Source organism: Macaca nemestrina, chromosome 3, assembly GCF_043159975.1.
Source record: "Macaca nemestrina isolate mMacNem1 chromosome 3, mMacNem.hap1, whole genome shotgun sequence".
Lineage (NCBI taxonomy): Eukaryota > Metazoa > Chordata > Mammalia > Primates > Cercopithecidae > Macaca > Macaca nemestrina.
This window is the reverse complement of record NC_092127.1, coordinates 9,524,001-9,550,244: the sequence shown is the minus strand read 5'-3', so window position 1 is coordinate 9,550,244 and position 26,244 is coordinate 9,524,001. Positions and strand designations below refer to the sequence as shown.

Sequence of the window (26,244 nt, the reverse complement as noted above, 5' to 3'; positions counted from 1 at the left end):
AAATTTCAAAAGCACAAGTCAATAAAGACAAAAATAGATAAATGGGACTGTATTCAATTAAAAAGCTTCTTCAAATCAAAGGAAACAGTAACTGAGTGAAGGGAAAACCTACAGAATGAGAGAAGATATCTATAAAATACTCATCTGAAAAAAGACAGATATCTAGAATATACAAGGAACTCAAACAATTCAATAGCAACAAACCCAAGTAAACCCATTAAAAAGGGAAGAAAACTATGGCTAGGTCATACTCACACCTTGTAGGATATTGTACGATGCAATTTAGATAACGATATCTTTTAAATTAGTAAGCCCATTTCTAAAACTGATTTGACACACCTCTCCAAAGATTCTTGTTAGAAAAAAATAGAGTGAAAAGGTTCAAAGAATCCAGTAAAATTATAAATGCTGGTGTATGTGTGTGGTAACAAAAGGAAGTGAAGTTGGACCCACCTAAGAAAACTGTAATTGAATGAAAGGGTATTGGTGGACTTACGAGCACATTTAGGAATGGTAGGTAGAATGCAAGGATGAAACCCAGGTGCCTGGGTATATAACACTTTCTGGAAAGCTGAAATATCCCAGTCATTGCCACTACTGTCTCAACAATCACCATGTACCTTAGAGCAAATATCCTTAGTTCATTCATGGCCTAGTTGAGGTCACACACACATGCCACAGCAAAAGAAGGCTCTAGACCCCATGCCTTCTGTAGTGGAAAGGGGTTCCAGAAACAGCTTTTATGTCAAGACTACACACAGGGCAGTGATCACCCCCTCAAAAAAAAAATGTAAGGTGCTATTAGGAGGAGAAATGATGTGAGACATCCACTGTATACTAACAGGAGTGATGCCAGAAAGGATTAATAATTTACCTTTGTCTTGCTGTTTGCAGTACCTCCTGGTCTCTGTCAGAAAAGATTTGTAACTTTCTAAATGAAGTGTTGCAACTTCCTATTTTTTCTGAAATCTGTTTACTAAATGTTATGCAAGACTTGAAATTTTTGCCTACTTTATTCCACCATCGTTTGTTTCATGAAACAAACAAACAAAAAAATATCTAAACCTAACCCAAGTAGAGAATGCTTAACTTTAAGGAAACACCAGGCAACAGGCAGTATCATGGGATGTCACAGGATATGAACAATGGAAAGGCCTCTTGGAAACTGAATGAGGTGCTACTGGGAACTAGCAGTGCTCTCTCCATCTCTCAGGGATCAACCCACATGGTTTTCAGTTTCTTTGATTCTCTCTATCTCCTCTTTTATTCTGGCTGCTGCTTGGTCAGTCCTGAATCAAAGCCCTTGGAGGTTTTCTGCTTACCATGGGTTAGTTAACAAACTTTCTCTCTTATAGAACATGAACGATGTGTTACTGGATAGCTTCTTGGCAAATTACCTGTCCTTGTTTAAGATGTCATTGTCAAGATAGGCAAGGAAGGCAGGCAAGGCTTCATCCATAGACCATGTGATATGGATCGAATATGGCAGCTGCACAGTCCTGTCTCACCTCAGATTGTTAAATGATTAATATTATCACTTATTAAAACAAATTAGAGTCAGCTACTCTATGGGGGTGTGTGTATGTACCTGTGTGGGAGTTTATATTCACAAATATCTATATATTTGATTGGAAAACCCACAGAGAGATCAAGGGCTCTCTATATCCTGCTAAGTTCTAAAGTATTCCCCCATAATGCGCCCCCACCTACTCACTACCCTATCCTCCAGTGTCATAACTGCAATAGAGACCCACTTCCATCTGCTCGAGGTTATTTATTAGTTCAATAATAAACAACATTGTTGTTTGGAGAAAAAGAACCAGTGCTCCCCTGCCATTTCTTTCAAGCTTTCACTTTCCTTGTTCTGTCTTATTAGATCTAGTTATCCATAGAACTCTTCCTATAATAAAGCAAACAGTTACTGCTAATTATATTCCAGGACTTGTAAGGGGCACTAAAAATATAAAGACACATATGCCATTACATCTACTTGCAGATTATTTATAGTCTTTAGAGGGGAACAGAGAAGTAAATTAAAAACTAAAGTGTGGTGACATACATGCTATAAGAAAGAGAAACAAGGATGCAATGGGAAACCCTGAAATCAGGTTTCTTTCTGACTTGCCGCAATTGACTAGCCCAGCACATTAGATCCACCCTCCCCTTTTCCAACTCCTGAAGCTTACTTCAAACAAAACCTGTCTCACCTCCTCTCAGTCCCAAGACTCAGATCCATTTTCACATCTATGGACTATTTAGTTTTGATGAGAGTAAATAGCTTCTTCATACTTTAACTATTTTACCTGATATCTTCAAGTGTATTAACACTCCTTTATCCTGTAGTTATATAGTTGATGATATTTCTTACATAACATTGTATTTCTGATACACCTTCTTGGTTTTAAGAAGTATTGCTACATTCATCATACTATGTGCTTGAGTTTTATTCATCTCTCTGTTGATGATTCCAGAAATGCAGGTTGATGTATCACACAAATCGCCCCTCTAACTCTAGTTCTCATAATAGACAACAGTTAAATATTTTTGTCACTCCTTAAAGCACTTTCTTAGAACAATACCAACTAATATAAGGCACAGAAGTGCATCAATCATTACTCCTGTTGTTCACATATGCAATCTGTCATCACCAGCTTCTTTGCCTCTACTTACAAAAATACTATTTCTCAACACTAAAGAAACACAAATTCAACATTTTTTCATAAATTCTCTTGCTCCCACAAGGATATCCCTGTCTTTAAGGGCTAACTTCTCAGATTACACTCACTACCTCTACTTCTTTACACTTACACCTTACGTCTTGAAACTTCACTTTGAATAGTTACCTTTCCCCCTTCTGTATTCTTCTTCATATTGTAGCAGGGTTCCACTAACCATCAGCTCCTTCTTAAAACCTGCTTTTACGTTCATCCTTGGGGCTGGGGGTGGAGGGGTGGAAGAAAAAGTCAGATGTGGGTTCACATTTTAGCTTTGCTACTTCCTGAGGGTCCTTTGTCACAGTGGCAGACCATAAAATCGAGTTAATAATGCTTACTCTTTAATATAATTTATAAAATTAAAGGAAAAATCAATTGTGCAAATCTGTCTCTTTTTTTGCCCTTTCAGTTTATTTTATTTTTATATTTTTACATTAAAAATATTTATTTGAAAAATAATACCTTACAATCCGAGTGCTATCAATCAAACTTCAATAAGAACAATTTTAACATCAACTGACTAATAGTAACTAAACTAACAGTAGCTAAACTAGCAATAGATCAATCAAAACTGTTTTAAGGGCAGCAGCAGCAGTTGATGTTCTGTAGAGTCTCTGGACATTCAGGATCTGACTACAAGGAAAGCAGAACCAAACTGGCAGCTGCTCTGTACCCAAGCCCTCATACTCACACCGTGACCTGCCTCCCTCCTGGTGGCCCTAGTGGCCCATGGACCCCCTGCTACTTCTGGGCCCCTTGGCCTGTGGGCGGAGCCCCAGAATCCAAAGGGCCACTCGAGAAAGGCTAGAACTTGGAAGTCAGTCATCTGATTTCTGCCTGTTGTGGTCATTTTCTTTCTGGAGCGCCTGAAGCACTCTCTTGGTGGATGTTGTGGCCATTCAGCCTTCCTGGGCCATTTTCTCATGGAAGATCTTCCTATGAAAATTGGAAGCGTCTTTCTTCAATTCCTGGGCCAGATCTTCTTGTAGTGGTTGTGCACCATTTTCTTGTAGTGGTTGCGGGTCTAATACACACATTTCAGGTCTTTGTGCACCTTGCGTAGTCTCTGGTTGAAGTGCAGGCAGTGGGCGTCCTCCTCCGTGGACTCCTGCTGGGGCCCCATTGTGGGTTCTTGGTGCAGTGCAGGCAGAGTGGGAAGCCTGAGCTGCAGCTTCAGGAGCTCCTCTCCAGCTGTGTCCTTGCACCCTGCAGAGAGCCCGGCTGGTCCAGTCAGACTGTGCACTTGTGCTGTGAGATTTTTACTCCTTTGGATTTCTTTTCACAACTGCATGTCTGCTTCTTCAGTCACCCCCTCAGTACATTCGAAGGACACATCTAAGTCACCATCGTCATCCACACTCTTTGGACGGACTTGTGGCCAGGACGCTGGGGAACCACCATGTCCTGCTTCTCTGTTCCCCTCCACTGCCAAGTTACCATCCTCACATGATCTCTCCTGCCCCCGAGCAGATGCAGGGTGCTGGGTGGGGTGCGGCCCGGGGAAGTCAGTCACCTCACTTCAACATTTGTGGTCTGTTTAATGCCTGGCTTGGCCTGCTCCTGCCTTTCCTTCTTTTCTCTGGCAAAGGTTGCTTTCATCTCACAATTTCTTGGTGGGGCAGCTCTGCAGGTTGCTGACAGTCCATGCTGTCCTTCAGATCCTCCACAGTTTGCCCCTGAAGATCTCCCTCATGCTGTGAAACATGCCGGACCCGCTTTGTTTAGTCACTCAGGAAAGTTCAGGAGATGCGTTGTCAAGCTTTTTTCAGAGGCACAGGTAGGTCCTCATGGGAAGAGCTGCTCATTTCCTTGAGAACCGTTGAGTAGAGGATTTGGAACAATCAAGGACTGGACTGTGGCATAGGCAATATGAGGCCACCACCACCCTGGGGTGCTGACCAAATCTTGGCTCTGGCCTTGGTGATCTCACCCTGGGCCGACTCCCTTTGGGCTGGCTCTTCCCTTCTTCTCACCACGTGTCATCTCCTGAATATAAAGGCCACCACAGCAGTGCAAGACCATATCAACCAGGATATCCACAGTTTGCAGGCATTAGTCCCAGGATTCTGTACATCACTAGCACTGTCACCCATGTGTGGACCAGCAGCAGCTCAGAAGGCATTTCATGGTAGGCAGCAGGCCCTCCATGGTTCCCGAGGACTCTGTAGCTCTGCCTCTGCTTTCCAGTGGCCTGTGGGCCAGAACTGACCACTGGGAACTCTGCAGTGAGTGTTCCATCTCCAACACAAGCAATGGCCCATCAACAAGGTAGACCATCCATCTGTTGAGGGTAGGGAAGGTATCCTTTGTTCTAGAAAACTGTGTCCCTGATTTCGCTGTGCAAATACAAAGTGACATTACTTATGCAATGTTTTGGGGAAGTGCAAAGAGCTCATGGCAGCCCCTAGCTCAGGCCATTCCAGATTCCACCAGGCCCTACAGCAGAGCTAGAGAGTCAAAGCAGGGCCACGCCATGGTCCTGAGTCCACATGTGATCCTCTCAGGGCAACATGGTGGCCCAGTCCAGGTGAGGCTTATTACCCTGATTTGATGTTTCCTTCTGCTTCAGGGAAGCCTGGTTCTACTTGCAAAAAGTCTGTCTACCTTACTAGGTTGAGCTTCCTGAAGAATGGACTCTGTTTTCTTCGTCTGCATATCCCATGCAGCTAGCTAATGCTCACTATACACCAGGGACTCGGTCATTGTTTATCTTATTTTTTTGTTGACTCTACTCTGACTTAGGACATGCCATTTTCCCTCTTTTCCCTCTTTTCCCTCCATATTCAGATCTGTACATAAGAGGACGAGGGTAAAGGCCCCTCTAACTTTAAAGCCCCTTCAATACAGAGAGAACTTTGAAACCAGAACCAGAAGCTGAGGAATGGTGAATGGAACGTTTTCCTTGGCATGATGGAAGGTCCTGCAGTTTTGGCTATTAGGGTAGCGTCTGGCCACTTCAATGCCTCTGCAGAATTTGACTCGAGCTTTCAAATCAGACTCAAACGTGATCTTCAGTGTCGGTGGTTTTATGGTTTGTTTCCTTTTTTTTAATTGACACAATAGCTTCTGGAAATCTTTTTCATGGAGAGTATGAGGGCTTCTTTGACCAAATTGGGTGGGTGCAGATTTCATCTGCTCGTCAGCCACTGTCTGGGCCACAGTGTGTCTTCAGCGTCCTGCTCCTATACAGAGGTTTAATCACCGCAGAAGGCGAAGGGGTGGCAGACACATCTTCCATGACCAGAGCAGGAGGAAATGTGTAGATCTTTCTGCACGCATTAGATAATTAATCATTTTAGTTCCCTTTCTGCATTCTTTCTTTTAGCAAATTGTGTGCCTTATGTGATACTGGCTTAGAACAATACCAAATAAGCTATAGGAGTATGTAAGTTCTTAGAAAGAAACTAGTGGAAGGTGATGGTTTTCAAAAGAGGGTTACATTTTCAAAGGGAAAATATTGTGGACCTAAACTAAGTATTTTACCTTTAATTTAATGTATGCTACAATATATTTATACCAGTGAATAAAATCATGATTGTTTGCTTAAACGATTTTATTAAAGGTAAACGGAGAATAAGATGACTGCTATCATGCTTTAAAAACAAGATTGTGTTCTCTTCATAAACATTTTCTCCCCTTTTATTTCAGATCATTTCTTCCCTTTATTTCAGACCATAATTGCTTCTACCCTTGAACTCTCCTATCCTCCTCTAATTGCTACCAGTATATTTTCCAAGGAACTTCTTAAAAGTCTATTTTCAAGACACCTTTCTATATGCCTCCAATCAGAACTAGATTCCTTTTCCTGTGTGCTCTTATAGCATTCTGCGTATATTTATCATATGATGTTGCTTTTGTCGTTGCTGTTGTTTGTAACTTGCTTGGTTGTCGTTGGTGTTTTTCTGGATTTACCTTATTGATAGAATTCCATATTTTAGCATTAGAAGGGACACTTGAGTTTGTGGTCAACTCTGAAATGAGTCCAAAGTTCATCTTTACCTCTCAATTACTGAATAGACTTAGCAAGTTATAAAACCTCCTACCCATTAGATTCTGCCACTATAAAATGGAATTAATGTCAATTTTATATAATGGTTATAAAGATTAAAAATAATACCTCTAACTAACAGAGTGTCTGCTGTATAATAGGCCATCAGTAGTTATTACTTGTAAGATTCTTTATTTTAGACAGTGTATCTGAACATCTCTTTATCCTGTGAAAGTTCTGTTACAGGGAGTGCCTTGCGTTTAATATGTAATTGAAGAAAGTGTTAGAGAGATGACTGGAAATCTAGGGCTATGGTGATCGCATGCATAGCTTGCAAAACTTAAAAAAATAAAGATAATACTTAAGAATTTACAGGAAGGTGGGGCGCAGTGGCTCACGCCTGTAATCACAGCACTTTGGGAGGCTGAGTTGGGTGGATCACCTGAGGTCAAGAGTTCGAGACCAGCCTGGCCAACATGGCAAAACCCCGTCTCTACTAAAAATACAAAAATTAGCCGGGCATGGTGGCACTTGCTGTAATGCCAGCTACTCGGGAGGCTGAGGCAGGAGAATTGCTTGAACCTGGGAGGTGGAGGTTTCAGTGTGTCAAGATTGTGCTATTGCACTCCAGCCTGGACAACAGAGCAAGACTCCATGTCAAAGGAAAAAAAAAAGAATTTACAGGAACACAGCTTAAAACACTGTAACTCAACTGTGGAAAGCTGGAAAATAATTAAAATGGATATAGTTCTTATATTGTAATAAAGAAAGGAAGTGTCCTCTTTGTGCAAAGATTTGGTCAGTGGTTTTAAATGCAAAGTTAGAAAAACTTATTCACTTAATAACAGATGCTAGTTAATATATAAACTTCAGTTGCTTTGGTATAAGACTAATGATGCTATGTTCTTCTTTAAAATCATAATTATAAAGAATGAAATTACCTAATTTTAAGCAAAACTAAAAACAAATTTTTCTGCATACTAAGTAATAGAATGATCTACTGATCAAAAGCTCAATAGTATTTTTATTTTGTACTACCGAGAAAGAATCGTTAGTTCATAGAAGTCCCCAGGAAAAGGTATTTGCAATAATAAGGTCTAAAAATTCTGTGTGCTTCAAAGTAGTTCCCCTGCATGCAAGAGGTAGACATTGTAAAAGTTGCTCAGAAAATCATTTAAGTCTTTTAAATCATGTTAACATTTTATGTTTAAATAAGTTAAACAGTCATGAATATGAAATTAGAAATTTGGAAAAAGAATGTCTAAGATGATCAGTTTTCTCCTCTTAAGATGACTATGTGTCATCTCTTTGTGAGGACAAGGCCACAGAAATGGCATTGTCCTATATAACAAGGTGCTACATCTGAAAATTCTTTTTTAAATCACATTAAACCTGCATTTATTTATATTTCTAAATATTTTTATTTCCATAGGTAATTGGGGAACAGGTGGTATTTGGTTACATAAGTTCTTTCCTGGTGATCTTTGAGATTTTGGTGCACCCATGATCCGAGCAGCATACACTGCACCCTATTTGTAACCTTTTATCCCTTGCACCCCCACCCTTTCCTCCTGAGTCCTCAATGTCCATTGTGTCATTCTTATGCCTTTGCATCCTCATAGCTTAGCTCCCACTTATGAGTGAGAACACACGATGTTTGGTTTTCCTTTCCTGAGTTACTTCACTTAGAATAATAATCTCCCAATCTCATCCAAGTCACTGTGAATGCCATTAATTCATCCCTTTTTATGGCTGAGTAGTGTTCCATCATATATATGTCTCAGTTTCTTTACCAACTCATTGATTGTTGGGCATTTGGATTTGTTCCATGGTTCTGCAATTGTGCATTGTGCTGCTATAAACATGTGGTGCAAGTATCTTTTTTATATAATGATTTCTTTTCCTATGAGTAGATACCCAGTAGTGGGATTGCTGGATCAAATGGTAGTTCTACTTTTAGTTCGTTAAGGAGTCTCCACACTGTTTTCCATAGTGATTGCAATAGTTTACATCCCCACCAGCAGTGTAGAAGTGTTCCCTGTTTGCCGCATCCATGCCAACATCTACTTTTTTTTAATTTTTTGATTATGACCATTCTTGCAGGAGTAAAGTGATATTGCATTGTAGTTTCGATTTGCATTTCCCTGATCATTAGTGAATGTCAAGCATTTTTTCAGATGTGTGTTGGCCATTTGTATATCTTCTTTTGAGAATTGTCTATTCATGTCCTTAGCCCAGTTTTTGATGGGATCGTTTGTTTCTTTCTTGCTGATTTGTTTGAGTTCATCATAGAATCTGGATATTGGTCCTTTGTCAGATGTATAGATTGTGAAGATTTTTGCTCACTCTGTGGGTTGTCTGTTTACTCTGACTACTGTTCCCTTTTACATGCAAAAGTTCTTTAGTTTAAGTTCTAGCTATTTACCTTTATTTTTATTGCATTTGCTTTTGGATTCTTGGTCATTAAATCCTTGCCTAAGCCAATGTCTAGAAAGGTTTTCCCAATGTTATTTTCTAGAATTTTCATAGTTTCAGGTCTTAGATGTAAGTCCTTAATTCATCTTGAGATGATTGTTGAATAAGGTTAGATGAGGATACAGTTTCATTCTCCTACATATGGCTGACCAAGTATTCCTGCACCATTTGTTGAAAAGGGTGTCCTTTCCCCACTTTATGTTTTTGTTTGCTTTGTCGAAGATCAGTTGGGTGTAAGCATTTGGGTTTATTACTAGGTTCTCTATTCTGTTCTCCATTGGTCTATGTGTCTATTTTTATACCAGTACCTTGCTGTTTTGCTGACTATGGCCTTATAGTATAGTTTGAAGTCAGGTAATGCAATACCTCCAGATTTGTTCTTTTTGCTTAGTCTTGCTTTGACTATGTGGGCTCTTTTTTGGTTCCATATGAATTTTAGAATTGTTTTTTCTAATTCTATGAATAATGCTGGTGATATTTTGATGGGAATTGCTTGGAATTTGTAGATTGCTTTTGACAGTGTGGTCATTTTCACAATATTGGTTCTACCCATCCATGAGCATGGAATGTGTTTCCATTTGTGTTGTCTGTGAAATATTTCAGCAGTGTTTTGTAGTTTTCCTTGTAGAGGTCTTTCACCTCCATGGTTAGGTATATTCCTAAGTATTTGATTTTAATTTTTTTGCAGCTATTGTAAAGGGTTGAGTTCTTGATTTGATTCTCAGCTTGGTCGCTGTTGGTACATAGAAAAACTACTGATTTGTGTACACTAATTTTGTATCCAGAAACTTTGCTGAATTCTTTTATCATTTCTAGGAGCTTTCTGGAGGAGTCTTTAGGGTTTTCTAGGTAAACAATCATATCATCAGCAAACAGTGACTGTTTGACTTCCTCTTTACTGATTTGCATGCCCTTTATTTCTTTCTCTTGTCCGATTGCTCTGGCTAGGACTTCCAGTACTATGTTGAAGAGGAGTGGTGAGATTGGGCATCCTTGTCTTGTTCCGTTCTCAGAGGGAATGCTTTCAACTTTTCCTCATTAAGTATTATGTTGGCTGTGGGTTTGTCATAGATGGCTTTTATTACATTGAGTTATGTCCCTTGTATGCCAATTTTGCTGAGAGCTTTCATCATAAAAAGATACTGTATTTTGTTGAATGCTTTTACTGCATCTATTGAGATGATCATGTGATTTTTATTCTTGATTCTGTTTATGTGGTGTATCACATTTGTTGACTTGCATATGTTAAACCATCCCTGCGTTCCTGGTATGAAACCCACTTGATCATGGTGGATTATCTTTTTCATATATTGTTGGATTCAGTTAGCTAGTATTTTGTTAAGGATTTTAGCATCTATGTTTATCAGTGATGTTGGTCTGTAGCTTTCTGTTTTGGTTATGTCCTTTCTTGGTTTTGGTATTAGGGTGACACTGGCTTCATAGAATGATTTTGGGGGATTCCCCCTTTATCTTGTGGAATAGTGTCAAGAGGATTGGTGACAATTCTTTCAATGTCTGATAGAATTCTGCTGTGAATCCATCTGGTCCTGGAATTTTTTTTTATTCATAATTTTTAAATTACTTCAATCTCACTGCTTGTTATTGGTCTGTTTAGGGTATCTAATTCTTCCTGATTTAAGCTAGGAGGGTTGTATCTTTTTTGGAATTTATTCATCTCTTCTAGGTTTTTTAATTTATGTGCACAAAGGTGTTCATAGTAGCCTTGAATGATATTTTGTATTTTTGTGGTGTCAGTTGTAGTATCTCCCATTTTCTTTCTTATTGAGTTCATTTGGATTTTTCTTTCTCTCTCTCTCTCTTTTTTTTTTTTTTTTTTTTTGGTTAATCTTGCTCATGGTCTATCAATTTATTTATCTTTTCAAAGAACCAGCTTTTTGTTTCATTTACCTTTTGTATTTTTTGTTGTTGTCATTTCAATTTTATTTAGCTCTGCTTTGATATTGGTTATTTCCTTTCTTCTGCTGGTTTTGGGTTTGGTTTGTTCTTGTTTCTCTAGTTCCTTGAGGTATATGATCTTAGGTTGTCTGTCTGTGCCCTTTCAGACTTTTTGATATAGGCATTTAGGACTATGAACTTTCCTGTTAGCACTGCCTTTGCTATATCCTGGTTTTGATAGGTTTTGTCACTACTGTCATTCAGTTCAAATAATTTTTTAATTTTCATCTTGATTTTATTTTTGACATAATGATCATTCAGGAGAAGGGTATTTAATTTCCATGTATTTGCATGGTTTGAAGGTTCTTTTTGGAATTTATTTTCAGTTTTATTCTGCTGTGGTCTGAGCGAGTGCTTGATATAATTTCAGTTTTCTTAAAATTATTGAGGCTTGTTTTGTGGTCTATTATATGGTCTGTCTTGGAAAAACTTCCATGTGCTGTTGAATAGAGTGTATATTCTGCCATTGTTGGATGGAATGTTCTGTATATATCTGTTAAGTCCATTTTTTCCAGGGTATAGTTTAAATCCATTATTGCTTTGTTGACTTTCTGTCTTGATGGCCTGTCTAGAGCTAACAGTGGAGTATTGAAGTCCCCCACTATTACTGTGTTGTAGTCGATCACATTTCTTAGGTCTATTAGTAATGGTTTTATAAATTTGGGAGCTCCAGTATTAGGTGCATATATATTTAGGATTGTGATATTTTCCTGTTGGGCACGGCCTTTTATCATTATATAGTTTCCCTCTTTGTCTTTTTTAACTTCTGTGGCTTTAAAGTTTCTTTTGTCTGATATAGGAATAACGACTCCTGCTCGCTTTTGGTGCCCATTTGCATGAAATGTCTTTCTCCATCCCTTTACCTTAAGTTTATGTGAGTCCTTATGTGTAAGGTGAGTCTCTTGAAGGCAGCAGATAGTTGGTTGGTGAATTCTTATCCATTCTGCCATTCTGTAGTTTTAAGTGGAGCATTTAGGCCATTTACAATCAATGTTAGTATTGAGATGTGAGGTACCCTTGCATTCATCATGCTATTTGTCACCTGTATACCTTGGTTTTTTGGTTTTTGTTTTTGGTTTTCAAATTGTGTTTTTGATATATAGGTCCTGTGAGATTTACGCTTAAAGAGGTTCTGTTTTGATGTGTTTCCAGGATTTATTTCAAGATTTAGAGCTTTTTTTTTTAGCAGTTCTTGTAGTGGTGGCTTGGTAGAGGCAAATTCTCTCAGCATTGGTTTTTCTGAAAAAGACTGTATCTTCCCTTCATATATGAAGTTTAATTTCTGGATACAAAATTCTTGGCTGATAATTGTTTTGTTTGAGGAGGCTGAAGATAGTGCCCCAATCCCTTCTAGCTTGTTGGGTTTCTGCGGAGAAATCTGCTGTTAATCTGATAGGCTTTTCTTTATAGATTACCTGGTGCTTTTATCTCACAGGTCTTAAGATTCTTTCATCTTAACTTTAGATAACCTGATGACAATGTGCCAAGGTGATGATCTTTTGGGAATGAATTTCCCAGGTGTCCTTTGTGTTTCTTGTATTTGGATGTCTACGTCTCTAGCAAGGCCAGGGAATTTTCCTCAATTATTCCCCCAAATACTTTTACTAAACTTAGATTTCTCTTCTTCCTCAAGAATGCTGATTATTCTTAGGTTTGGTCATTTAATGTAATCCCATACTTCTTGGAGGCTTTGTTCATATTTTCTTATTCTTTTCTTTGTCTTTGTTGGATCAGGTTAATTCAAAGACCTTGTCTTTGAGCTCTGAATTTCTTTTTTCTACTTGTTCATTTCTATTGCTGAGACTCTCCAGAGCATTTTACATTTCTGTAAGTATGTCTGTTGTTTCCTGTAGTTTAGATTGCTTTTTATTTATGCTATCTCTTTCATTGAATATTTCTCCCTTCACTTCTTGTATTATTATTATTTTTTTTCTTTACTTTGGGCTTCACCTTTCTCTGGTGCCTCCCTGATTAGCTTAATAATTAATCTCCTGAATTCTTTTTCAGGTAAATCAGGCATTTCTTCTTGGTTTGGATCCATTGCTGGTGACCTGGTGTGATTTTTTGGTGGTGTTGAAGAGCCTTGTTTTGTCCTATTACCAGGGTTGGTTTTCTGGTTCCTCCTCATTTGGGTAGGCTTTGTCAGAGGGAAGGTCTAGGGCTGAAGGCTGTTCTGATTCTTTCGTCCCACGGGGTGTCCCCTTGATGTAATACTTTCCCCCTTTTCTACAGATGTGGCTTCCTGAGAGCTGATCTGTAGTGATCGTTATCTCTCTTCTGGATCTAGCCACCCAGCGAGTCTACTAGGCTCCAGGCTGATACTGGGGATTGTCTGCACAGAGTCCTGTGATGTGAAACCTCTGTGTGTCTCTGAGTCAGATACTAGCACCTGTTCCAATGGAGGTGGCAGGGGATTGAAATAGACTCTGTGATAATTCTTAGCTTTGGTGGTTTAATGCACTATTTTTGTGCTGATTGGCCTCTTGCCAGAAGATGACGCTTTTCAGAAAAAAAACAGCTGTGGTAGTATGGGGAGGAACGGGCAGCGGGCAGGGCCCGAGAACTCCCAAGATTATATGCCCTTTGTCTTCAGTTACCAGGGTGGGGAGGGAAGGACCATTGGGTGGAGGCAGGGGTAGGTATATCTGAGCTCAGACTCTCCTTGGGCAGGTCTTGCTGTGGCTGCTGTAGGGAATGGGGGTGACATTCCCAGGTCAACGGAGTTATGTTCCTAGGAGGATTATGGCTGCCTCTACTGTGTCATGCAGGTTGTCAGGGAAGTGGAAGGAAACCCAGCAGTCACAGGCCTTACCCAGCTCCCATGCAATCTGAAGGGCTGGTCTCACTCCCACCGTGCCACCCTGTATAGCACCGAGTCTGCTTCAAGCAGTGGGTGAGCTGTGCTGAAAACTGGCCCCAGGCTACCCACCTCCCAACTGCATGAGCAAGTATGGCTTTCCTTCTTCTCCTGCCTGTGGAGTCTGCACACTGGATTCACCCCCTCCGCTGAGTTGTGGCAAGGTGACTTCTTCATCAGTTCAAATTGTTACAAAGTTCAGCTGGAGATTTCCGTCTCCCTGTGGCCTTTTCCCAGTGCCTCTGGCCACCTTCCCAAAGGATCCCTGTGAAACCAGGCAGAAATGGTTTGCCAGGGAACCCAGCGAGCTCACAGGGCTTTTCCCGCTGCTTGCTCCACCCCTGTATTTTGCTCAGCTCTCTAAATTGACTTAGCTCGAGGTGAGATCAGAATATTCTCTTGTAATGTAGACCTCAGTTTCCCCAGTGGGGGTGTGTGTATGGGGGCAGATGATCTCCTTTTCCCACATCCACATTTTGGGCACTCAGAGTATTTATGTTGTCTCCCGGGTCCTGCAGGAGCAATTTGCTTCCTTCAGAGGGTCTGTGGGTCTCCTTGGGTGTCCTGATTTATTCCTGAGGTCGTGCTGGAACAAAAATTCACTATGCAGGCCTCCACATACTGCTCCGTTCACCCGAGTCAGAGCTGCAATCTGGTCCTCTCTCCTGTCTGCCATGATCTGCCTACATCTGAAAATTCTAATAGCAATTATTACAATAGAATAGAAATCTTCACATTTCTAATAATTAATAGTAATGAATACAAAAAGCAAAAAAAGGATTACTTGTGACAGAAGAGTACTTCATTGGTCATGCTAAGTTATACATTGGCAGAAACACTTCTGATTGTAGAAGTCATATGGGACCGTATGACTCATGTAGATGACTTACATGTTCTACTGGGTTTCCATCTTTTTATTTCTGCAGTGAAAACGAAAGGTGGTGAAACTGGAGGCAAAAAAAAAAAAAAAAAAAAAAAAGTGAAGCAAAGATGCTTTTATTTTCTTTACTCTGAAGTTATTTTGCCGGTAGAAAAACTAGGGAACATGGAGATAATAAAAGAGCCTGCAGCTGTGAAGAAAAGCTCTTGGAATTCTGAAAGACAAGAGCACATAGTCTGAGAGGTTTTGCCACTGACACTCCTAAATCTGAGAATTCCAAAGTTCTTTCTGCAATGTGTGAAGAGGACTAAGATAAAATATTACAATTATTAATAAACAGTGAAAAGAAAATAAATTGTATTACCTACACTTACAAATATATACACACGATCTCTGACTCAGCATGGTTCAACTTACCATTTTTTGATTTTACTGTGTTGCAAAACACTACACACTTTCAGCACACTCCTTGACTGACAACAGGGTTACGTCTGGAGAAACCCATGGTAAGTTAAAAATATCGTTAGTTAAAATACACTTTTGACCCAGGATATTTTCAGTGTGTAATGGGCATAACTCCATCATCAGTTGAGGACATCTGTATAGCAGTCCCCCTATCCACAAAGGATATGTTCCGGGTCTCCCAGTGGATGCCTGAAACCACAAATAGGACAGAACTCTCTATATTATGACTTTTCCTATGCATATATTCCTATAATACAGTTCAATTTATATATCAGGCACAGTGAAAGGTGAACATCAGTGGCTAATATTAATAACAGAAAAATTATAATACACTATCACAAAAGTTGTGTAAATGTGATCTCCTCTGTCTTTGTCTCTCAAAATGTCTTGTGGTGTACTTACCATTTTTTTTCTTATGGTGACTTGAGATGATAAAATGCTCAAGTGCTGAGATGAAGAGAGGCGAATGATGAAGGCACTGTGATGCAGTGCTAGGCTATTGACTTTCTCACAATAGGATAGGAGGGGGATCATGTGCCTCAGGAGATCCTGGATCATGGGGCCATCATGTGGATGATTGGATGTCAGAAGCAGACCATGTTGATGACTAATGGGTACAAACAGTGTGGATACCCTAGACAAAGGGATGATTCATGTCCCAGGCAGGACAGAGCAGGATGCTACTCAGAACTTACCAATGTAAAACTTATAAATGGTTTATTCTAGAATTTTCAGAACATTTTCAGACTGTGCCTAATTGAGGATAACTGAAACCATGGAAAGGTAAACCATGGATAAGGGGAGATGACTGTATCTACATGTGTGTCAGATAGAACATTCATTTGAACACATGAGCAGAAAACGGCCTTTCCTGGCCATATGCAGTAGCTCATACCTGTAATCCCTGAAGGTCAAGGTGGGAAGATTGCTTGAGCCCAGGAGTTTGAGACCAGCTTAAGCAACATAGGAAGACTTCATCTCTACCAAAAGATAAAAATATTAGCCAGGTGTGGTGGCATGTGTCTGTAGTCCAGGCTACTTGGAAGGCTGAGACGGGAAGATCACTAAAGCTAGGAAGTTGAGGCTGCAGTGAGCTGTGATAGCCCCACACACTCCAGCCTGGGCAACAGAGTGAAATCCTGTCCCTTCCCCTTCCAAAGAAAGGCCTTTCCCATGAAATAATAGCAGTTAGTTATTCCCAGTAATGGTCAGGATGAAAAGCCACACTTACTGAACTGTTAACTTTAGACATAGAACTTCCTTGAGTTGCAAATAGTGTGCTTCACTAAAGCAGTGCAGGCTGTCCTGGTATTTTCCTTTCGTCTCACAATGGCCCTGTATACACATTAATCTGTGATCTTATTTCACAGCGTCATTCTGAAGCACTAAGCCATGTTCCAATAGGATAGTGATGACTCAGTTCTGTATCCCAATTTATTAGCAGGTCAATGGTCACTGTGTATCCTCCTGGGCTTGAAGGGAAGGAAGCCATCTAGGAGATGATCTCCCTCATCATCCCTTTCTCATGTTTCCCCGGCCCTCCCTCATGATACCCGCCCTTCCTTCCCACTGCAATAATATTCCCCCAGGAAGCCCTAGAAGGCCTTTGGGCTCTGTTGACAATTACAGGAATAATTTATTTTCAAATGGATGTTAATCTGATAGAAGTAGTCAAATTTTCCCCGAGCTCAGGGAGAAACAAACTTCTTCATGGCAAGTATACTGATTCCATCCGCTATTATTGTGATGGGGAAGACAAATTATCCAATTACTAAACACACTGCTCTAGGCAATACAAAATAACATCCTGATTAATCTAACGACATTGGAGAGATGCTTCTGTTTATCACACTTCCCCTAAAACAAACAATATTGGATTACAAATAAAGATGAATCATATTTGTTTGGCAACACTCATGGATATTTCAGTCCTGAAAATAAAGACCTTACTTAAGGTGAGAAATATTTATATAAATGGCCTTAATGTAGTGTGCACTTAAAATTACATTCAAGAGTAAAAGTATAAGTATATTCATAAGATCATGTCTGAGCTAAAATACTGAAAATTTCATTCTAGCTCATTTGTACTAATTAGAAACAAATTTTACTTCTTCCATCTCTGTGCTATATATTTCAAAACGAAATGTTATAGATATGTAAGTAGATACTGAGATTACCAAGTGGTCAATTTAGACACACATCGTATTGTTTGCCATGAAAGCCAAATGATTCAAGTTTTTGTTTTCTCCACAAGGAAAACAAAAAGCAATAAAAATTTTGGTGATGACATAAACATTTTAATGTCATCATCTAAATTATTAAGGGAATATTTGACCTTTAATAATTTATCTGGGAAATTTTTGACCCTGTGAAAAATGGAGTGAATAGAGCTAAGAGTAACGCCAGTGATGTAACTCTAGTCTATGTAAACCATGTCATATTCTATAGCTTTTGCCTCCTCAGTTTGCCTGCCCCTCATGCATCCTGTCCTTGACTTAAGATGACAATCTAGACTGTGATGCTTTGCAATTCTGCACTTGAATTGGAACATAGTTCCTATTTCCTATATTTCGAGTTTACTTCCTGTTTCATTTTACTTCCTTAGCTGACACCTTCATCTTATTGTGTTTCCAACAATATTCTGTACATCTACCTACTCCCAATTCCTGACCTGCTTTATTGCTTGATAGCAGCAGAATGGGCCTTGATCTCCTTCCTCTGATAATGACTGGAGCCATTAACCAAAATCCCAGTCTTAATTTTTGCACAGATAACAAAGAACATGGCAAGTCTCTGAATTACATTTAAAACAGACTTAAAAGATAAATGAAAGCATGCCAGTGGCTCCTAAAAAGGGGGAATAACAAATTCTTTTCTCCAGGAAGTCGGCATTCTTAGACAGCTTTTGGAGGACATTCCTGGAGCTCTCAGAGAGAAAGGGCATACCCGTGCAGCCAGCCAGATGACCTCGGTCAACACGGGCTGTCAATGGAACTGCAGATGTCAAATAAAGCAAGACCACCTCAGATCCAGGGGCCATCTGTCTTTTTTTTTTTTTTTTGTAGCGGGTGGGGCGGAGAGGTTTTAGTAGTAGATGAATCTTAGTCAGAAATGTCTGTCACATTCCCCTTTTTTATGTAATTCCATTTTAGAAAAATATTTTTCCAATTTTCCTTAAATATTAGCTCTTCTACATTGTACTGTGTGACACTGATGAGTTATTAAACTTGCCAAGTCCCAGTTTCCTTAAATGTAAAAGGAAAAAAATTTTTATCTATGTCACAAGGTTGATGATAAAATTTGATGATTTAGCTCACGGGAAATCACCTGAAGTACTTGGTATAGAGGATGCTTAATATTAAGTTTTTAAACAGCAAGACTAGCAAGGCATTCTAATTCATGTAATTCCAAATCTCAAATAATATGTTCACTGCCACTTTTAAAAAGGATTTTAATTTGTTCAGAAATATTTGGTTGCAACTAACAGAAATGTACTTAAACCAGATAGATCAAATGGGGGTCTGATGAAATGGTTTTTTCATTTGAATGGTTTCTTCAAAAATGAATGAAATGGTTTTTTTCATTCATTTTTCTGATGAAATGCTCTTTTCCTTTACCTATACCCCTTCTGAGTCATGAAAATTATTGACTATTTTTTGTGGCTCAATAATTCAAACATCTTAATGATGCACCCAAAGTCAATAAGGTGACTGGCTTTGGAACTTTTGGGTGATGTTAGCAGGGAATTAATACTGACAGTGTAAAAGGCCTCATTATCTACAATAGACTATTACAATGGTCACCCCCAGTGAGCCACATATATAGGCTGTCAGACTATTGTGTAGTTTCTAACACATTGACTCTGGGTGTAGCCAAATACATTGCTTTGGCCAGTAGGTCTAAGCCAGCCCAGTGCTTGCTTAGCATCACTTGATAAGCGTACACTTGATAAGCATTGTACTTTGGGGCTTGCCCTCTTAGAATATTCCCTCATTGGACCAGTTATATACTACAGGAAATCTAGGCTCTCCTTCTGGAGAGAAAAACTCCTTGCAGAAGTCGTGGAGGATAACTCCACCTGGAAAGGGTGGTCATGTGAAGAAGAACTGAGCCATTCTCCCAACTAAGTGCAGCTGTAAGAGTAGCCCAGCCAGCCGGCACCATGAAGAGAAACAGAAACAATACCCTGTGAACACACAACATTATGAGAGATAATAAATGCTGGAGCTGGTTGAAGCCACTAATGTTTGAAGTGTTTGTTTCACAGTAACAGATAAACTCAAGCTGAAACCTTATCTTTTAGGTAATATGATGGGATTTTAAGGTGTGCACCTCTTTGACCCTTTTTCCATCCTCAGGATGTACAGCTTTATTCCTCATCACCATGACAACTTGCATAGGAAGCTGAGTTTATAAATAATTGGAATTCAGAAGGCAAAGGAGAAGGGCTAGGGCTAAATTAAACTAGAAGACACAGGTGAGGAAAGGAAGAGAGAATGCCCCAGGGAGATATTTTCTATAAAACTAGAATGCAGGGCACACTGTATTACTCAGCACGCTTTGGGTGGTAACACAAAAAACCATCTGAAAGTGTCATAGACAGCAAAGGGGATTAATTGGCTCATGCAACCAAAACTGTCTTAGGTGGGGAGATAAATGAAGCCTCCTCCTTTGTTTCTTTCTAGTATTTTGGGTTCTGTGCTTCTCCAAGTGTGGCTTCCTCTTCAGGTGTCTTCCTGTAAGGAAAAAATGACTACCAGAAACAGAGTTCTTCCTTGACATGCAGGAGAGGGAGAGACAGCCACTTTCATAATGTCAAACTGAATGCCTTATGTCCCTTGAATTTCTCTATTCTTGCATCAGTCATTTCATTAAGGCAAGAGGAAATCCATGCACTCAGTGACATATATCTATTACAGATGCATTGCCAACATAATCTCTAGGCAAAGAGAATGTCATTCTCCTAATTGGATGAAAGTCACTAATTATTAATGTCTAACAAGGGATTACCGTATGTACACCTAGAAGTAAAGGCCCTCAGAGCTCTTCATTCTTTCTTCCCTCCTCAAGCAAATAAACATTAAAGTCTGCTCTTTGTAACCGTATCTTCCTGGCACTAATTGTTGTGTTGGTTAGGAGGCTTTCAGCTGCAAGTAACAGAAATATTTAACTCAAACTGACTTAAAATAGAGAAAGTTGATTGGCTTTTGAAATTGAGACATTCGGAGCTGGGGTGGTCTTTCCATCTGTTCAATTTGGGCTCAGATTCCATTTACCTTTGATTATCTCAGCTTGCCTCTTAGTCTGAGTAAGATTACTACCTTCATGGTTGAAAAACAACTAACATCAAAAAAATAATGGTGAAAGTACATTGGTCATGAGCATAATCCTAGCCGCAGACTGCCTGGGCTGACAATCCAGCTCAACTATTGATTAGACATGTGACCTTGAGCATTTACTTAACCTCTGTATTTCAGTTCACTCATATGGATTATCTGAATAAGCACAAACTCCATCTCATGAAACTATTGTGAAAATTCAATAACCTAAATCAATAGAATATGCTTAGAAAACTGACGTTTGACACATAGTAAGCACTTCATAATTTTAGCTGTTATTATCATTATCACCTGTTCAGATCCAGAGGGAGAGAGACGGTTCTCAAAACCATCAAATACACATCTTAGACTTGGCTTGCCTCGGGTCGTCTCCAAATCAACCACCATGGCAAGGAGAATGGAACCATTCCTAAGAGTTTAGACCACTTAAAGCTCATCCCTTCCAACTACATTCACAACATGGAGGGCTGAAATGGTTCTTGAGAAAACAAATACAGTGGCACTCTATACCCTATGTAACGAGAGTGAGAGTGCCACTCCACACCAGTTGTAAATGTGGGGGAGATGGGTGATTTAAAGACAGCTGAAAACAGCTCCTGAAACCATCACCCTATGTGCGCTATTTGGCGTGGGATATATGCTTAAGACCAAAAATAGAAGATTCCCTGTACACTCTGTAGGGTTTTTGTAGGCACTTAAAAATAAGTCTTTTTTTTGTTATGGATTATGTAACTGTTTCCTCTCCATGACAGTGGAACTGGTGCTATGGTTACATGTCAGAAGAATATGTTGCAGGGTTATTGAACTCTAACTACAGGTGGAAGAAAGCACCAGTTAAACTGAGCAAAGAGCATTTTATCAATATACTTAACTGTTACTTTAAGAGTTCAAAGGAGTTAAATTGACTCAATGAGAGTGGTGGTGGTGCTCAGTATACCCCCTAAAGGAATGAGGGATGTAGGACCCTGTAATCTCAATGCCATAGCTGATGGATGAATGAAATTCTTGAGAATAAATATTTCAAGCAAAGCAAAGAAGATGCCAGACGGTGAATTTCTTGTCAGATTCAGTCAGTGCTCACAAGGCTTCTGAGATTAGATGAGAGGAAAGTGGAATAGGAAGTATGCTGTCTGTTGAAAAATACAATAGGCAATCTCAGAACCTTAAGGAAACAGAAAAGCTAAAATCAGGACACAACGAATTGGAGCTCTAAAGACAGATGATGAGTCTTTGCCACAGACTCTTAAAATCAAAGTCCCTGACAAGTACTGCATCAATGTTAGTAAAAGTATATGGTAGTGCTAATATCATGAATTTTCCAGTGACATCTTTGACGGACAGTATCTTTCTCTCATAATAAAGAGAAATAGTGCTGTTTTCATATCTCAGCAGCCAGTGTTGGAAGCCATACTAAAATCTAGGAAGTGACTCCTGTGGTTTCTACTACTACAAACTTAATCCACTTTTTATTGATTTATGGACTTAGAAACACATTTTCCCTCTTTTTAGATTTTTTTTAATTTTTAAGGAAACTAAAATAATTATATCTTCTATGACATGCTCTGAAGATTGTTTTTATAACACTTTGAAACTGGACTAAGGTGAACACAGCTAAATGAATATCAAACCCTAATTAACATTGAAGTCAAACAATTTATATTAGTTTGTCTCCACAATAGCAAGAGAAAGACACATTAAAACTTCCCAACACATCTCTGTTCATTAGAAATAAAAAGCTGTATACTGGAAATTATGAATATATTAGTAATAATAAGTGTACACTAAATTCTGTTTTTACCTCTTGGAAATTCATAGCCAAATTACCCTATCAAAGTCTCTGAGAAGTCTAGTAATACTTTAGTAAATCTAGTTGATCCTGAACTTAAAAGATCATAAGAAATACCCTTTTGCAGAACATGAATTAGCATCGTCTGGGTCTAAAATTCCATGGACAAAAGTGTTTTGGTTAATTCTTATCAAGATGTGAATGACAACAGTGAAGACATTTAAAATAACAACATAAAATTGCTGCTTAAAACATTAAAATGTTTCTGAGATTATGTATAAAAGTTAAAATTTGAGGGATTTCTAGAAAAAGTCTAGACATTAATTTTAGGGATGTTCTAGAGAAAGTCTACACATTAATAAGTTGTATATATTTTTATTTGCTGGTGTTTTGAAATTATAAATGTGTGTGTATTTATTTTTACTCTTTCCTTAGAAGATTTAAAACATACTTACCCTCCCTACAGTATGTGCTCCATACAGAAGCAGGATGATACATACGAGTAACAAAACCAAACTACCATTCTCAAAATGTAGGATTAGTGTACATGTTTGTCTCTTGCTGATGAATTCTGATATTTCCATCTTTTTAGATCTAATATCCCATCTGCAATGTCCTTCTTGCTAGGATATAGAGATATACATTCTCCAGACAAACATTCTGTATTACTGTGCAGTTTGTTAATTCCTGACAGACTTAGAAAATATGTTTTAGATCGTTTGCCTTTTCTCCGGGTCTCACAACAATGCATTAATCTTCTTTTCTGTGGGAAATGTGTAATTACATTTCCTGGGATCCTGCTGCATGTGAGTATAAAAATTGTAAAACAGAAATCCTAGTATACTAATGGAATATTCTTTTTTGTGTGACACATTGAGTATGTGACTTTTATTGGTAGTCTTTTGTGACTTAAGAGAAATTATATGTGAAAAGAGGAAGATTCCATTTTTCATGTGTTTGGCCACTGACGATTTTCAGTCCCCACTCCTCCCCTTCCTCCTTGTCCCACAGCTGGGTTGCTGTCCATTTCTTGGTTCTGAAAAAATTTCAAACCATGCAGATCCTAGCTCATGGGCTTGAACCTGTGCTCCAGCCTTACCTCCCAAGCACGATAAAAGCCTAAGCCCAACCACCTTGCTTCCCTCTTGCCCTTTGGACAGGCTTATGTCTCTCCTGCTCCTCCTGGAAATTCTCATCATGTCTGAGTAACAAACTTTCTTTCATTCCTCATTGGTGCATGCATGGTGTCATTAGTCTCCATATCTGAATGAATTCTAAATTTTAGGCAGAAGATTGGTCCTACTCTCCACATGACAATCATAAGACAGTATAGAACTTGACATTTTTAAATACACACGTATGTGTATGTCATATTTAACATTTTAGTGTGGTGAGTGTGTGTGTGTACACTTTAGATGGGGCATAAATGATCTATTTTGCCTCAGTGCCCACTGTCCCCTATAATAGCCAACGTGACAAGCATTGTTTCTTTACACCATCTGTTTGATCCCTACAATAAGCCTCTATTTTGGCAGCTGTTACTATAATTGCTAAAAATCATGCATGTAATCTGATGAGTGGAGAAATATCTCTCACAGAGAATTAATTGTTTAACTATGCTTAACTCGGTGGTCTCATAACTATATTCTATAACAAATAACACAAGTTTTGTAGGAAAAAGGTACGGTGTCTGTTAATTTAAAGAAAGTGAATTCTTCAAAAGCAGGAAATTACCAAAATTAATTTGGATGAGTAATATCACTGCCTTTTAGTATATAGTAGTTATGTATTACATGGAGTTTTTAAAAATAAAATATTTAACAGCGAAATAATTATAAAAATAAGTCCACTATAATGATGCTATTTTTATTTTTAAAAAATCACTAACATATGATAAAAGAATGGATGATTAGTATTACAATACATACTTAAAGGATTATGTTTTAAATATTCAAATATGAAATTTTCACCAGAGGTTATTTCTCTTTTTAACTTTTTTTTTTTTTTAGTAAAAATTCAGCTTGAGAACTGTCACCAAAGATGTCTAGTAACTTTGAAGAAACATGAAGGTTTGTCCTCATTCTGTCCTAAGTTGAAATGAGGCTTAAAAAAGAGTCTAAGTGAACATTTCCCAACCCAATTCCTGCACCCGATGAAATACACGGCTATCCTATTTCTCTCTACTGAAATTACATATACCCTAAAACAGTTTGAGAATTTATCATGCACCAGGCTTATCAAGTACTTTATACAAAGCATATATGCTCTTTTATTCCTTACAAGAGCCCCATGAGAAAGATTCTGTTATATCATTCTTTGTAATACCTGTGAGGACGTGAGAAACAAAGAAGTTAAATGATATGAAGTTCACACAACCAGCAAGCAGTAGACCTGGAATTTGAATTATCAGGAACTCTTGATCTAAAGAATATAGTCTTAATCATTATATATGTATGTTTATATTGTATTTATTATGCATAAATATCTACATATACTTGCACATATGGTTAAAAACTGGGGTGCTTGCTAATGCCAGGCCAAATCAATGCCAAATATTTGATTCTCTTGCACCTTACTCCTCATAGTGCTAGAAGAACAGATGCCGTGCAAAACAAGGACCATTTCTACCTTTACAGATTTGTACTATTCTGGAATTCCAGTGTCACCAGGTGAATCCCAAAACTGGATTTAGCCTGGGAGGCCACATGGGTTCTTGACTTCTTACAGGAAGGGATTTAAGAGTCAGGGGACAGAGAGAAGTTCAAAAGGAGGTTTACTAAGAAAGTGAAGGAATAAATGGTGGCCACACCATTGGTAGAGCAGCCCTGGTTGGCTACATTTATGGTTATTTCTTGATCATATGCTAAACAAGAGGTGGATTATTCATGAGTTTTTCTGGAAAAAGGCAAGGAATTCCTGGAACTGAGGGATCCTCCCTCTTTTGAACAATATAGGGTAACTTCCTGACATTGCCATGGCATTTGTAAACTGTCCTGGTGCTGGTGGGAGTTTCCTTTAGTGACTGCAGAAGAAAGAAGAAAGACCTATATTTTAGTACCTTCGATTATACCCTTTTATTTCCTTTTAAACAAGGGCCATTCATTTGCACTTTGCTCTGGGCTCCACAGATTATGTAGTTGTCTTTGCCCTGAGACTGTGAAATTTGAGGTCAGGCCTTCATGCCAAAAATTGCAACTATGAAAAGATGAGATGAAACCTATTTCAGGCATAAGGAAACATAAATACAAATGATGGAAGGTGGGAATAAGCTAATTGTGTTCAAAGAACAGAATGAAGGCCAGGGTCTCTCTAATAGTAACAAAAGTGGTGCAAAATAACGTCAGAGTGGTAGGTGGAGGCCTACCACTAATTGTATTATAATTAGCTTATAGGGAGCAGTGAGGACAACTGGAAGTGGCTTTTGTCACCATCCTGGTTGTGACTGGTTTGTGCTGTGTTCTTTACTGCATCCTGTTTTATCATTGGGATCTTTGTGACCTGTACCTTGAGACACAGCAGAGCCAGTGCCACCGAACTATCTCACCAGTGGTAGTTGGAAACACCATTCTAGATGTTTACCAAGCCTGTTACTACTAGTTCATGAAGAAAAGCAACTGATATTTACAATGAGGACCCAATGTCTCTGGGTAATGAAAAGCAAGAAGTAGGAAGGAGCTTAGCCTTCAACTGGGAACTCAACTTGGAACTCGGAATACAAACCTGAGTACTCAGTGGGTACTGATCCCTATACTTCCCTCCCCAGCTGGGTCTATAGTTCGGCTGC

General features: G+C 38.9%; 1 protein-coding gene and 1 long non-coding RNA gene across 15 annotated transcripts in view; one reads left to right on the top strand and one right to left on the bottom strand.

Annotated features, from left to right (window-relative positions):
* The window catches only part of LOC105466614 (teneurin transmembrane protein 3), a 2,765,046-nt gene that overhangs the window by 153,217 nt on the left and 2,585,585 nt on the right, over positions 1-26,244 (top strand). The gene's annotated exons all lie outside the window — the stretch shown is intronic.
* Positions 1,764-15,764, bottom strand: LOC112424018 (uncharacterized). The gene is made up of 4 exons (XR_003014633.2): positions 15,738-15,764; positions 14,881-14,937; positions 2,844-2,936; positions 1,764-1,900 (listed from the first exon to the last, which is right to left on the bottom strand). It is a non-coding gene; the product is annotated as an uncharacterized lncRNA (long non-coding RNA).